Source organism: Saccopteryx leptura, chromosome 3 (genome assembly GCF_036850995.1).
Source record: "Saccopteryx leptura isolate mSacLep1 chromosome 3, mSacLep1_pri_phased_curated, whole genome shotgun sequence".
In the NCBI taxonomy this organism is placed as follows: domain Eukaryota; kingdom Metazoa; phylum Chordata; class Mammalia; order Chiroptera; family Emballonuridae; genus Saccopteryx; species Saccopteryx leptura.
The window spans coordinates 298,249,679-298,263,918 of record NC_089505.1 but is presented as its reverse complement, the minus strand read 5'-3'; the positions used below and the strand labels follow the sequence as shown (position 1 = coordinate 298,263,918).

General features: G+C 40.6%; 1 long non-coding RNA gene and 1 other non-coding gene across 3 annotated transcripts in view; one reads left to right on the top strand and one right to left on the bottom strand.

The window, feature by feature from the left end:
- LOC136401127 (uncharacterized) overlaps positions 1–14,240 on the top strand; it is an 87,563-nt gene that overhangs the window by 18,891 nt on the left and 54,432 nt on the right. The window lies entirely within an intron of this gene.
- On the bottom strand, positions 11,558–11,665 carry LOC136401890 (U6 spliceosomal RNA). The gene has a single exon (XR_010750815.1). It is a non-coding gene; the product is annotated as a U6 spliceosomal RNA (small nuclear RNA).

The following is a 14,240-nucleotide window of genomic DNA, read 5'->3' as shown; positions in this document are numbered from 1 at the left end:
TTCTGCTATCAAAATCATCAGTGGTTACCATTATCTTCAGAGCTGGGCCTCTTTGAGGACCTTTATCTGGTGGCCTCTCCTTACATCCCAACATATTTCTTACCAACCTTTCTCTGCCAGTTAAATATTTTGCAAAAGTCTGAACATGTTTCGCAGCTTCACGTCTCTAACTTTGCCCACACTGCTCATCTAACGAGACATCTCTTGATCAACACAGTTTTCCTTCCTTCCTTCCTTCCTTCCTTCCTTCCTTCCTTCCTTCCTTCCTTTCTTTCTTTCTTTCTTTCTTTCTTTCTTTCTTTCTTTTTTCTTGATCTTTGCCAATTTGATAGGTTGGCTGAGAGAAAAATGCTGGAATTAGACAGGCATATGACTAGTACTATCAAGGCCATTGTGAGGAGCAACACGTGGTACTTCTGGGCCACAGCAGGAGAAAGGTTATCTGGGATTCTCCTCTCTCTTCTCTCACTTTGCTGGCCAAGCGGGGCACTGGGTTCGTATGGGATAACTTCCTCAGGAGAGATCCCTCAGGGACTGTGTGCAACAGAGCACCCTGCAATCTGTGATAAACTTGTCACATGAATGAGACATTAGTTGTCCTGTACGAAGTTACTGAGATCTGGGGATTAACATGGAGCCAAGGAATAACTGAGGCTATCATAAAACAAACAAACAAACAAACAAAAAAACATTGTTGCACCATTGGTTTAGTATTGCTGGTGAGTTTGAACTTTCACATATTTATTGAGCATTTATGGTATTTATGATCTTTAGTTCTTTAGTAAAATCCTTTTTCATGTCTTTTGCTTACTTTTCCACTGGGTTATTCATATTGATTTCTAGAACACTTTATATATTAGGCTACATTAAAACCCATTTTATGTCATTCCTGCTGAAATATTTTTTCTAGTTTATTAATTGTCTTTTGATGTTATGATGGATATTCACATTCAAAAGTTCTAATGTAAGAGTAATCTATAAATCTTTTAAAATTGTTTTACCCCATTTTAGAATGAAAAGGGCCTTATGAAATTTGATAGGTTCATTTGTCTCAATTTTGATGGAGATATAATTGACGTATAACATTATATTTGTTTAGGTGTAAAAGATAATGAACTAATATATGTACATATTTCAAAATAATTACTCCAGCAAGTCTAGTTACCATGTGTCATCATACATAATTACAAAAATTAATTTTTCTTGTGATGAGAACTTTTAAGATTTACTCTCTTAGCAACTCTTAAATATACAATATAATATTGTTACCTCTAGTCACCATGCTGTACATGACTTCCCCAGGACTGATTTATCTTATAACTGGGAGTTTGTACCTTTTTATTACTTACACTTATTTATCTAGTTTTATTAGTTTCTATTTTTTAAAACATGAAATTCTTTAATCTACTGTGATTTATGTTGGTGCACGATGGTAAGTGGGGATACAGCTTTGTGAAGAATCTTAAAACTGACTTGACTTTTTCTTCTAAACAAAAAAGACAATTCTGGTGGCATGCTCGTTCCAGCAGCCACATCTTCAGGACATGAAATGTTCACTCGGTGCATCTCCAATGACTTGGCCCCGTAGCCTTTGCTGGAGGTCTGTCTAGTCCAGGGACACAGAGCAGGCAAAGGGGGCCAGGCAGGAAGCAGAGGCGGTCCCAGTCACCGGGGAAAGGCCTGATTCAGAGCCATGAGCAGTGGAGGACTGCACCAGGAGCAGCTCTCTGCCGGTGCTTTGTTTCTCACTCAGTCACTCAGTCTCTTACGTGGCATTAGAGCACAGACGTAGCACTGGGAAGCGTGGTGCCAGGCCAGTGGGGAACACACTTACTTGATTGTATTGCAGTTAAGTCAAGCAATCTCATAATTTACAATCATAGAGACTTTCACTGTGCTTGCAGATAAGTACAGTGCAGATAGTGAAACATCGACTCATTCTATTTTTCAGTTACATGCTCTCAGATTTGTAAGAGAATGTAATCATACTCAGTTCTCCAGCCAAGTACACATAGAGGCTCCTCCCTCAGATGCATGATGAGGACCATGAGGTCTACACAAGCCTACAAAACTGAGATTCTACAAATAGCCATAAGAACTATGTCTGAATGATAGTGATGAGATGAGGGTGGTGTGTGTGTGTGTGAAAGAGAGAGAGAGAGAGAGATGAGACCCAACAAATGCAGCCTGGTCAGAGTCAGCTTTATCTACCAGGTCCACAGTCAGCTGTTTAGTAGCAGGTCTTTGTCATTTACGAGTGGAACTCCCCACACTGTCTCAGCCTAATTCACCTTTCAAAAGCTTTTTGGTGATTCCTGGCTACAATGCTCTTAGGAAAACGAAGATGTGCCTTCATAGAGCCAACCACACAGAGAGCAGGCAGTCACAGTCAGAAACATCAGGTCCTACAGTGCCAGCTTCACATACTACTGTCCACTATGATTTCTCAAAATGATGTGAACTTTACATAGAATTGGTCTGTTGGTTTGATTTTAGAGAGAATTAAAAAAATATTGGCATTTGTTTTATCAGTTACTGTTCCTTTAAATCCTTTGTATTTTAACATCTGGAAGGGACAGGAAAAACTCTCATGCAATAATAATATTTTTATGCTTCAAAGACAGGTCTTCCAATTATCAGCAGGGTCACATTTCTAAATTCCTCAAAACATAAATTAATTTTTTTAAGTGGCCTGATCTCATTTCTCCAATTTGATATCTTTGAAGATAAGTTTGTATACTTCACAAATCAGAAAGTACTGTCATACTTTATCACGAACTGATATTTTTTAAGATAAAAATGTAGTTGTAGCATGTCTACCTATAGTCAGCAGTCTAAATACTTCCATTGTTGTATAGGAAATTATCTGTGTGCAATTTCTGCTTGTCACCTCCAAGTGTGCCGCCAGGCAGGTTATGTGTACCAGAGGTCACAGAACAGGTGGACTGACAGACAAGTTATGATACCTTGAGCTCCCTGTTTTATTCAATCAACTTACAACCATCTATAAGTGCGAAAGGAAAGAGTGGAGTCAGTTAACAAACAGTGTGAGAATATGCAGAGTGGAACCAGAGCCCCTGAGTCCCGGGATGTCACACTCCACGCTTGGGGGTGAACAAAGATTCAGCTATTTGGAAATATCTTGTTGATTTTCTAAGCTTTCAATTAAGTATTTGTTTCTCTAAAAAACCAGTGTTGCTAACGATAAGAGTAGAAAGACATATAGAAATAAAGACTTTATGTAAACAGTAAGAAATGTATGAAGCTATGTAAGATGTTATTATTTTTTATATTAATAATTAGGTACTCTGGAAGCACGCCTTCTTATTGTAAACCTCGTCATGGTAATGAGCCACACGAGATTCATTCATTCATTCACTTACTTCATTGTTTATAGACTTCCTCAGTGTCAGTTCCAAGCCCTTGTGTAATTTATTAGTTCTGAACACTGTGCCTAAAGCAGTGAACAGAACAGCAAATATCTGCCTTTACAGAGTTCCCTTCTGGTATGAGAGACAGTCAGAAAATGCAATAGACAATTGAGTTGTAAGGTGTGTAAGAAGGTCATATGTACTTTGAAGAAAAATAAAGCCAAGTAAAAGAGTTGGGGACTACCCAGAGGCTTGGTGGTTGCAGTGAGGGTAGGTCTCATTGGTTAGGTGAGGTCTGAGCAGAGTGAGCTATGTGAATACTGGGGAAAGAATTGTGAGAACATTATTGTGTAAAGTAGAAATCAGATTCTAGAATTAATTTGAAGATCGAGCCATCAGGATTTGTTAACAGACTGAATGTATACTGTGAAAGCAACATGTGCAAAGGCCCTGAGGTACAGAGCTCTTAATTTCTTTCAAAAAACACTAGAGAATCCTCTGGCAGATGCAGAAGGATCAAGGTAGGGAGCAGGTCAACAGGAGGTCACAAAGGTTGTAGTTGGGTCTAATATGTAGGGCTTTAGAGGCAATTTGAAGAATCTGGTTTCTGCTTTATAGTGGAGAGTTATTTATTTTGTAGGCTGGGTTTTACATAGAAAAGTGATATAATGGGACTTACATTTTTTTTTTTGAATTTTAAATTTTTATTTCATCTTCATGTATTAATTTACATTAAAGGGCCACATGTAACTCAGTGGCTATGAAATGGAAATGCACAGATCTTTTTTTAAAATTTTTATTAATTTTAATGGGGTGACATCAATAAATCAGGGTACATATATTCAAAGAAAACATGTCCAGGTTATCTTGTCATTCAATTATGTTGCATACCCATCACCCAAAGTCAGATTGTCCTCCGTCACCTTCTATCTAGTTTTCTTTGTGCCCCTCCCCCTCCCCCTTTCTCTCCTTCCCTCCCCCTGCCCCCCGGACTTACATTTTTTTAATGAGAGGAGAGGAGATAGACAGACTCCCACATGCACCCCAACCGGGATTCATCCAACAACCCCCATCTGGGGCTGATGCTTAAATCTGCTGTAGTATCTTCAGCACCTGAGGCCGACAGTCAGACCGACTAAGCCACTGACTGTAAGAGGGGTGAGACATAGGAGAGGGAGAGAGAAAGGGTGAGAAGAAGTTGGTCAGTTCTCATGTGTGTTTTGACAGGAGATCGAACCCAGGACATCTGCATGCTGGGCTGACGCTCTATCCACTGAGTCAACTAGCCAGAGCATGACTTACATTTTTAAATGATCAATCTGGATGCCTTGTTGAGCACAGAGACTGGAGTTGGTTAAGAGTGAAAGCAGGAAAACCAGTTTGGAAGATGTTGCAATAAACCAGGTGATAGTCCATGGTGACAATGTAGTGAGGGTGTTGGGGAGCAGTTAGATCCTATATTTAATCTGAGCACTAGTCATTAGAATCTGTTAACAGGTTGAATGCGGGGTATGAAGAAAAGAGAGGAACCATAATAAGTCCAAGGGTTCTCATCTGAGCATCAGAATGGGTGGTAACTCAATGGGCTGAGCTGGGGAAAGGGAGCAGCATTTGGGAGAGAAGAATGGCTGTTTTGGATATACCTGTATCTAAATTGTGTCCTCTTTCATGTATGAATGTGTAGTTCAGGGGAGAGCTGCCTATGACAGGGTGATGGAAAGCCGTAAATCAGTATAAAATCACCCATGCAGTGGGAGTAGTTAGAGGTGAGATTAAAGGTCTAGGGCAGGGGTCTCAAACTCGCGGCCTGTGGGCCGCATGCGGCCCGCCGAACAATTTTGTGCAGCCCGCAGACTAATCCACGAAGTTCAAAATATTTTGGATACAATTAAGTAAGCCTAGGGGCCTACTTGTATTTTTCATTTCTCTAGCATCCTAGCTAGATATTAGCTTAGTTAACAGCAGTTGTGATGCGAACTACAGTTTCTGGTCGTTTTGTGACACTGAAAAGTGTTGTGTAACAGTTGCCTTCTGTAGACCTCTGCGGCCCACATGCTGAGTTGAGTTTGAGACCCCTGGTCTAGGGGATGAGGGAGGGTGTAAAGGAAATGATAGGAACAACCAGTGAGGAGGAAGAAAATCAAGAATATGTCTTGAACACCAAGTAACAAATCATTGTCAAGGCTTCCAGTTGATCAAATAAAATGAAAATGGAGAATTGACCAGGGATGTTGTGAGCAAGGGAGTATCCCTGGAAAGAGTCACTTACACACGTTTGCATCTTTCCACAATGCCAGGTTTATTAGGGGAGACCTCCCCAACAAGCCAAGAGAGTGATGTGCAGGTTACACACGGAGAGGGGAGCTTATGTGATAAAATCCAACAGAGTAAGCATTAGACATGAAGTCCTTCCTGGTCACAGGTGGAGAGGCGGGTGTCGGTCTCAAGCCAGGTGGCCCAAGCATACCAAGCAGTGACTTGCAGTACAACCAAGCTTGAGTGTCAGGTAGCCAGAGCTTTGAGTTCTTATAGCCCACGGAGGGGGGAGGTTCCACTCACATGGGTATCCAGATGGAGTCTTTATCCACATGTCCAGTCTTATGTTTTGGACCTTCCAGACTTCTCCCAAGGGCATTCTCATTATACCCCATTATCCCAGTCTTGACACAGCACTTGACATAACCATCACGGCTGGCAGTGACTACATATTGGATTGTCAAAGGTGTCCAAAGAGTTCACTCATGCTTTTGCTCTATATAAATAGATTCAGTATTTTTTTTTTTTTTTTTGAGAGAGAAATTATACTAACAAGCCTCCGAGCATTAAGTCATTCTTTCATCCTGGGAATGAGCATCGGTTGGTTGTATAATAGTAGAGTTTCAGTACAACAAGGGGTTAGAAATGTTAACATTTTAATAATTTGTTAAATTTCTCTAGGAATGAGTCTGCAGTATGATTATTTTAGCAGTTTGGTCAGGTTTCGGTTTTCTGGTGAGGTTTAATGTTCAGGGGTACATTACTGAACATAAAGTAAAGCGAAGCTTTTCTTCCCTCTCTGTGCTCACAGAAGTAACCTCTTCCTGGCAATCGGAAATAATTCTGAGTAAAACATTCTTTCTTTACTGAATAACAGCTTGGTCAGTGCTTTATTTTGTCCTTGATTTGTCTCAAGATATTTTTGTTTACTTATATTTCCAGAAAAAGTCTTTCATGTTGCTTTTCAAACTTACAATTATAGGCTTAAATAATTTATATAAGCATAATAACTTCCCTGGGAATGTAAAAAGAAGGAGATGAACCTGTAAACACTAGTTATATTATTTCATATATTTATCATTCTCTTGACAATACAGTCCCCCTTTTAAATTTTCTTCTCTTTTCTGGAGTGAATCATTTTTTTCAAAGAATATGCTTAATCTATGTTTTGCATGCTGTGCTTTTTGCCATGTTTTTAAACTCTTATGCTCTAAAATAAAAAGCAAATGAAGAAAACAAAAAAATGTAGATATCAATGAATTATTATAAAGTGAATAATCTTTTTATAAAACAACCACATTAAAGTATGATTGGCATGTAAAAAGTCACCCATATGGCGTGACTTGTGATGGTGCAGTGGATAAAACTTTGACCTGGAACACTGAGGTCGCTGATTCAAAACCCTGTACTTGTCTGGTCAGGGCACATATGGGAGTTGATGCTCCTCCCCCCTTTCTCTCTCTCTATCTCCTCTCTAAAATGAATAAATTTTTTTTTAAAAAGTCACCCATATGTACACAACTCAGTGAGCTTGTGGATACGCATATTCCCATAAACCTCACCACCATCAAGGACACATCCATCAAACATATCTATCACCTCTCCACATTTCCTCCTACTCCCTTCATCATCATTATTATTATTTCACTTTGTGTGAAAAACACTTAACATGAGATCTACCCTCTTAACAAATTTTAAGCACATATCACAAGATTGTTAGCTATAAAGACTCTGTTGTAGGTATCTCAAGAACTTTTCTATTTTACATAACTGAAATAAAATGAAGAATTTTATTTATTTTAGATCAATAAATATAACTTTACTATCTCTCTAAGAAGCCTCTCTGTGGTAGGCAGTTAGACAGACATGAGCAGAGCAAGGACTACAAGCCAGATGCAGCCACCAAGCGGAAAGCCCCAGGTGCCTAGCAACAAGAAAAAGTGGGAAGACAAGGATCTCACGCCCAGGATGACCTTTCCTCCACTAGCCTATTACTGGTCATGCAGTTTAGAGACTGATTTCATATCCCTGGCCATGCGGTTGGGAGCCCCCCCTGACCTTCCCTCCCTGGCATGTTTCTAGTCATGTAGGTTAGGCCCCCTCAGTGGGGGCATTAACAAGGGGGCCAGAGAATAGCCTTTAAGCATTAACCTCTATGGATAACATCTAGGCCTCTGTTGTGTTTCAGCTCCAGGCCCTAAAAGCAGCAAAACCAGACAAGCAATACTATGGCTAATTTCAGGACCAGCTGCATTGACTAATGACCCTGCCCTGGCACCGACCAATCAGAGGAGACCATGACCCTAAAAAGCCACATCTGGAGAGCTGATGAACAGTCTTTTGAGATCCTCCCCTGGTACCTCCCCTAAGACCTCCACCCTTAAAAGCCCTTAGGATGGAGGACCGAGCGCACTCTCCCTCCTGGTAGCACACTGGCGCCTTTTCCCTCCTCCCCCTATCTTTTTCCTCAGACACATTTGCCTCGCCTCTCTCTTTCTCTTAAACTCCAATGGACTCCACAAGACTTGCAACCAGGGAAGCAATGGGCAGTGGCAGCCTACCCCCTAGGATAACCCCCTGAATGCGCCCCAAGGCCCTCTTGTCTTTGCCCGCTCAGTCCCCTCTGAGCGCATTTCCACACAGCCAATAAATCCTTCCTTTACTTGCTGCACTTTTCTCTTGAATTCCCTCAAGACAAGAATCAGGGTCTTGTAGTTTTGCAGCTAACACCTCCATTTTCCCATTCTTTTGTTGTTTTGGCTGAATTTTAATTTTTTATTGATATAATTGATATATATCATTATATTAGTTATAGGTATACAACATAACAATTTAATAAATATATCTATTGGAAAAACATCACTAGCATAAGTTAGTTAACATTCATCACTACACACAGGTATAAATATTTTTCTTGTGATGAGAACCTTTAAGATCTACTTTCTTAGCAACTTTCATACATACAATACAGTACTCGAGTCACCATGCTGTGCATCACACCCCAAGACATAGTGTCTTTTCTTACCTTAATCGTGGCGCTCCTCCCTCCAGAAGAACCCATGATACTGACTTTGATAAGAATCGCTTCTTTATGATTTTATCTTCCAAGAGGGCCTCCCACTTCCTTTGAAGTGTCTTTTCTCTATGCTCTCTTTCCCTTTCTCCCCATTACAATGAATATTTTGAAAAACCTGGGGGTGGGAATCTATAGAGTTTTCCACAGTTCACAGTATTTCTTGGTCTTCAGCATTTCCTGTAAATAGCCCATGGGTTCCACATGCTGGTTTTGACACTGGTCCGATTCCCTTTGGCAAGATGGTAACTGTGGATGTATTCTTTCATTAGAAAGCACATAATGTGTCAGTTTTCCACATTTTTTTAAAGTCAGCATCCAGTGATGTCCAATACCTAGTTATGTTAAGTCATTAGGAACTCTAAAATGTCCACATTCAAATTCTCTCATTTTGTTTTACTCAATAGCTGGAATAATTTTACAAGGAGATGCTTTTCCTCCCTAATTATTTGGTAGTACAATTAATAGCAAAGTAAAGATAAGTTTTTGATTCATTTCTCTTATTCTAGCAAATAAAAAATACTGTGGTAAGACACGACATCAAATCTACCTTCTTAACAAATTTTTAAGTGCACAAAGCAGTATTGTTATCAATAGGTGCAATGTTGGACACCAGATCTGTGAAGTAAGTCAGTCACATAAGGACAAATACAGTACTGTAGGACTCTGTCGTATTTTTTAAATAATTTTTTTTCCTTTTATTCATCTTTGCGTAAAGACTTCAGGACTGCTATTGTTCCCAGAATAGCATAGCTAGATTATCCATGGTCCTCACTTCTGCTTACCTGACTCCCATTTGAGTTCATCTTTCAAGATTTAACATAAATTCAGTCATGGTAACCCTGAGGTATGTCAATATAAGAAAAATTCAAACCTGTAGAGAATTTTTCTCAGTTTATTTGAGCCAAGCTAACAACAATTGCTGGGAAGCAAAAGCTCAACGGATTGAGAAAATGCTCCAGAAAATGGCGGTTTTGCCACTTATTTTATTTATTTGTTTGTTTTTTTATTTTTCATTGGGTTTCATTCAGCAAACACTAGTCAAATGAATGTCTTACAAGGGGAGCTTCCATTGTCCCTCGTCTTCTAGAGCGATAACCAGCCATCCAGGTTCAATGAAGGTAAAAATTGACTTTTGTTTCATGACTACCCACTGTGAACAACTTTTAGTGAGAAAGTTTTTTTTTGTTGTTGTTGTTTTAGAGGTAATGAGAGAAAGAGAGAGAGACAGATAGGAAGAGAGAGAGAGATGAGAAGCATCAATTCTTCATTGTGACTCCTTAGTTCATTGATTGCTTTCTCATATGTGCCTTCACTAGGGGGCTCCACCTGAGTGAATATCCCCTTGCTCAAGCCAGTGACCTTGGGTTTCAAGCCAGCAACCTTTGGACTCAAGTCGGCGACTATGGGGTCTATCTATGATCCCCGGACTCAAGCCAGCAACCTTGGGGTTTCGAACCTGGGTCCTCAGCATCTCAGGCCGCACTCCATCCACTGTGCCATCGCCTGGCCAGGCTAGTTAGAAAGTTTTAATTTCAAACCAGCCAGTGGTTACTGTCAGTCTCTTGGTTTCTAAGGCCACCATGCAGGCCTCCTCTGAGCTTGTCAGGTTTGGTGCGCACCCTCCCTTTCTTTTCCCCCACAGGCAGGTAGGAAAAAAACATGTGGCTTTCTTTCTGTAAATGTTGCTCTCTATATGTGTTGAGGAAATGCACCTTATTTCACAGTGTGTTGTGTGCATTCCCACGGGAGGATTAGGGGGATGAGGGAGGAGTTCTGCGTGTGTCCTCATTGAGGGTATGAAGAAGCACCTGTTCTTTTCTACTTATGCTAGCCAGCTGTTGTGGACTGGATGTGTCCGCCAGGAAGGGAGCATTCATGACACCCACTCTACCTTGATCTTGAACTTCCAGCCTCCAGACTGTGTAAAAATATTCAATAAATGTGTGTTGTTGAAGCCACTGGTTTCTGGTATGTTTTTATAATAGCCCAAGAAGATTAAGATAGAGGTGAGAAGTCAGGTTGGAATAAGTTACAGGGCTCCAGGCTTTTAGTATAGTGAGGCCATGTGTTTTGCTTTATTTACTTTTCTCCATTTGTTACATAACCACATTCTGTGGAAATTGCTTGCTCTTGTGTCTAGAGGCTCTAGATTATAAGAATCCCTTCTTCACTGTCTTGTTGGAGAAAATGTGTCCCTTGTAAGAATACTGGCACCATGAAACAATAACAAAAGGCTAACTAGTAGCTGTTTACTGCATTTGCTTAGTCTTGGGCAGGATAGTCAGAACAGAAGTCTGGGGTTCTCGAAACCCCCCTGTGCTTCCAGCTCAGTTACTCACTATTAGTAGGAACTGCCCAAGTTTGCTTTAGTCACTTCTCTGAAAACTGCACATTTTTAGGAAAGGAAGTTGCCCAGCAATCTTTGATGTTTTTTTCTTCACCCTGCTTCAACTGTATTGTATTTGGTAGTAATTCCTACCAAAGATTGGAAATGTAACATTGGCAGCATCTACTAGATTCGAAACTGGTAAATATTTTCTGTCTCATTTTTATTTATTTTTTATTATATGTGTCAATTTCCAAGAGGAGGTCTTTATAAGGGGTTCTCATAAGATGTTACCCATTTTTTTCCCTTTCAAATAGCAATGAGTGAGTAAAACACTGAAAGGGCACCTGTTTATTTGAACCAATAGACAGTTAACATCTCAGGTAGCAGTTCTCAGAGTGTGTTCCTCAGTACCCAGTTCCACATCATGTTAATAGGAGTTATAGGAGAAAAGGCTCCCGTGACCACATAAACATTAATAACACAAGTGAACAAAATTAAACATGATTCTTTTTTTTTTTTCCCTAAAAAAATATGGAACGCTTCACGAATTTTCGTGTCATCCTTGCACAGGGGCCATGCTAATCTTCTCTGTATCGTTCCAATTTTTAGTATATGTGCTGCCGAAGCGAGCACTTAAACATGATTCTTTACTTGAAGGGCTTTTTGGCACTTGGAACACACAAAAGGGCATTGTAGGTCTGTGAGACAGCTGTAATACACAGGGTTACCCAGGATTGATTTCCACGCAGCATGTCTTATTTTCTATAAGGCCTCATAAGTGAGAAATGAATTTGTAGAACAGACTCTGTAAACTACTGGTGTAATAGCATCATTCCTAATTGCAGGTGGAGAAGCTAGGAAGAAAGGGAAAAGTCTTTAGAATGTGGGCCTTGCGAACTTAATTATGAAAACATTCCTCCCCGCTCTCCCTCCTTGCCCCGTCCCTCCCTCTTTTCACCACTGAAAATGCCAGAGTTCCCCTTTCTAAAATGAGGGAGGTAATGTGTCCATAGCCCACTGCCCAGAACCTCGTGAGAACTGGAGGAAGCACTGTGTGTCAAGTGTTATGAAAGCCTATTGCTGGACTGAAACCCATGAGCCAACATTTCTTTTTAATTTTTTCAATTACAGTTTATGTTCAATATTATGTTGTATTAGTTTCAGGTGTACAACATAGTGGTTAGACAATAGTGACCTTCACTAAGTGGTCCCCCTGGTATTTCCAGTTCTCACTGGTACTATTTGTAGTTATTACAATATTATTGACAATATTCCCCGTGCTGCACTTTACATCCCCGAGACTATGCTATAACCACCAGTCTGTACTTCTCAGTTCCTTCACCATTTTCAGCCAGTCGGTCCCTCAACCACCTCCCATCTGGCAACCATCAGTCTGTTCTGTGCATCTATGATACTCTTACTGTGTTGTTTGTTCATTTATATTGTTCTATATATTAGATTCCATGTATAAATGAAATCATATGGTATTTGTCTTTCTCTGCTTTACTTATTTCACTTAGCACAATACCTCCTAGGTCTACCCATGCTGCTGCAAATGGTAAGATTTTATTCTTTTTTATGGCCACGTAGTATTCCATTGCATATATGTACCACAGCTTTTTTTTTAACCCACCCGTCTGTTGATGAGCACTGGGACTGCTTCCACAATACACTGTTGAACACACTAGTGTGCTAAGATTCCTTGTGAAATATGTTGCAAGTTCCTAATAGTTGCAAGTTTGTGGTATTATATCATTTTCTTTTTAAAGACAAAACAGACTGCATTTCAGGTTATACTTATAACAATACCATTGTCATCCATCTGTGGCATGTGAGGGTAGCATAAAGGTCAGGAATGGACACAGTAGGTTCTGTGCCTTGGAAGAATGGACTTTCATCATTTTGATAAAGAGTGCAGGAGGCAGTGACTGATGTTGCCCAGATGTGGAGTTAATCCCATGCCCATGAGGCATCATCATAGGCAATGAGTCACTTGGTAGTAACTGGACTTAGTAGCTTTGGCAAGAACATGATTTGGGAGAAAAGTCTGAAGCTTGTGCAAATCTTCCTGTGAACAATATGGGGTGAAGGCGTGAGTTTGGCTACTGCAAGCTTGCTGTGAGTAATGTAGGAGCCTTTTAAAGATAAATTTTTTTTGCATAAGATGTTAACAGAATACATCCAATCCCTTTATCACCTTCAATTTCTCTTTTGTGGGCTAAGGAATCCCATAGAGGGGAGGAGTTACATGCTGACCGTAACTAATGGTCAGTGAGAATGCATCCATACCCGGCTAGAGAATAGATGTGACACGCATACCCCATGAGGAGAAGACAACCTTGGCACTTACAGGGAAACAGCACATTGACTTTCCAGCTTAGTTGCAACATGCCAGATATTACGATTCAGGGCAGGCTTGCTCTGTCCTCCTACTAACCCAAGGGCATTGAGCAACAAGAACAAGTGCCACTAGTATATATGACAGTGACATGGCACAACCCTTTGGGGCCGATTTCTTTGAGGAATGCCCACTTGCTGACAGAACCAGAAACACGAAGCCCAGAGACCTTTTTGTGCTGATTCTCCACACTGAATCACCCCCTGTTTATCTTGATTGGCACATGTTCTTTAGGATACAGAAAACATATCAAAAAATAAATAAAAACGACAAGGTTTTGCTTTTCAAGCTTCCTTTTAGAAAACATGTTGCCAACAAAGCACCTTTGACCTGTGTCTACCAAGTGCTACTGATATGTAGTTTATCTGTTCGGATGTCTGCATGCCAGTGGACACCTTAGAATTCAGTGCATTTTGTCTCTAGAAACAACCTCATCATGGTAATAAGCACCTGGGGAAAACCCCCTGATCTTATTCAGTACATAATGGATCTGACCCTGGGACTGTTGTTAATATACAGCATGCACAGGGGTGTGCCATATACAGAGTGTGCTTCTCACACGTGCTCTCAATGTTTTTGTGGGAGCTTGTTTAGAGTTATATGCTAGGATGTAGGTCTCTGTAACAGCCATCAGGCCGGCTGAGGTCTGGTTGGAAGGTGCAGAGTGAGCCGTGGCTGGGTTTGGGACACTGACCTTGTCATTGAGACTGGCGTAGTAGAGGGCAGTTGGATGGTGAAGCACCCATCGCATCCCTCACTCTGAGGGGTGTGTGCCAAGCTATGCCAACCTGTGGGTGGGGCAAGTCAGGT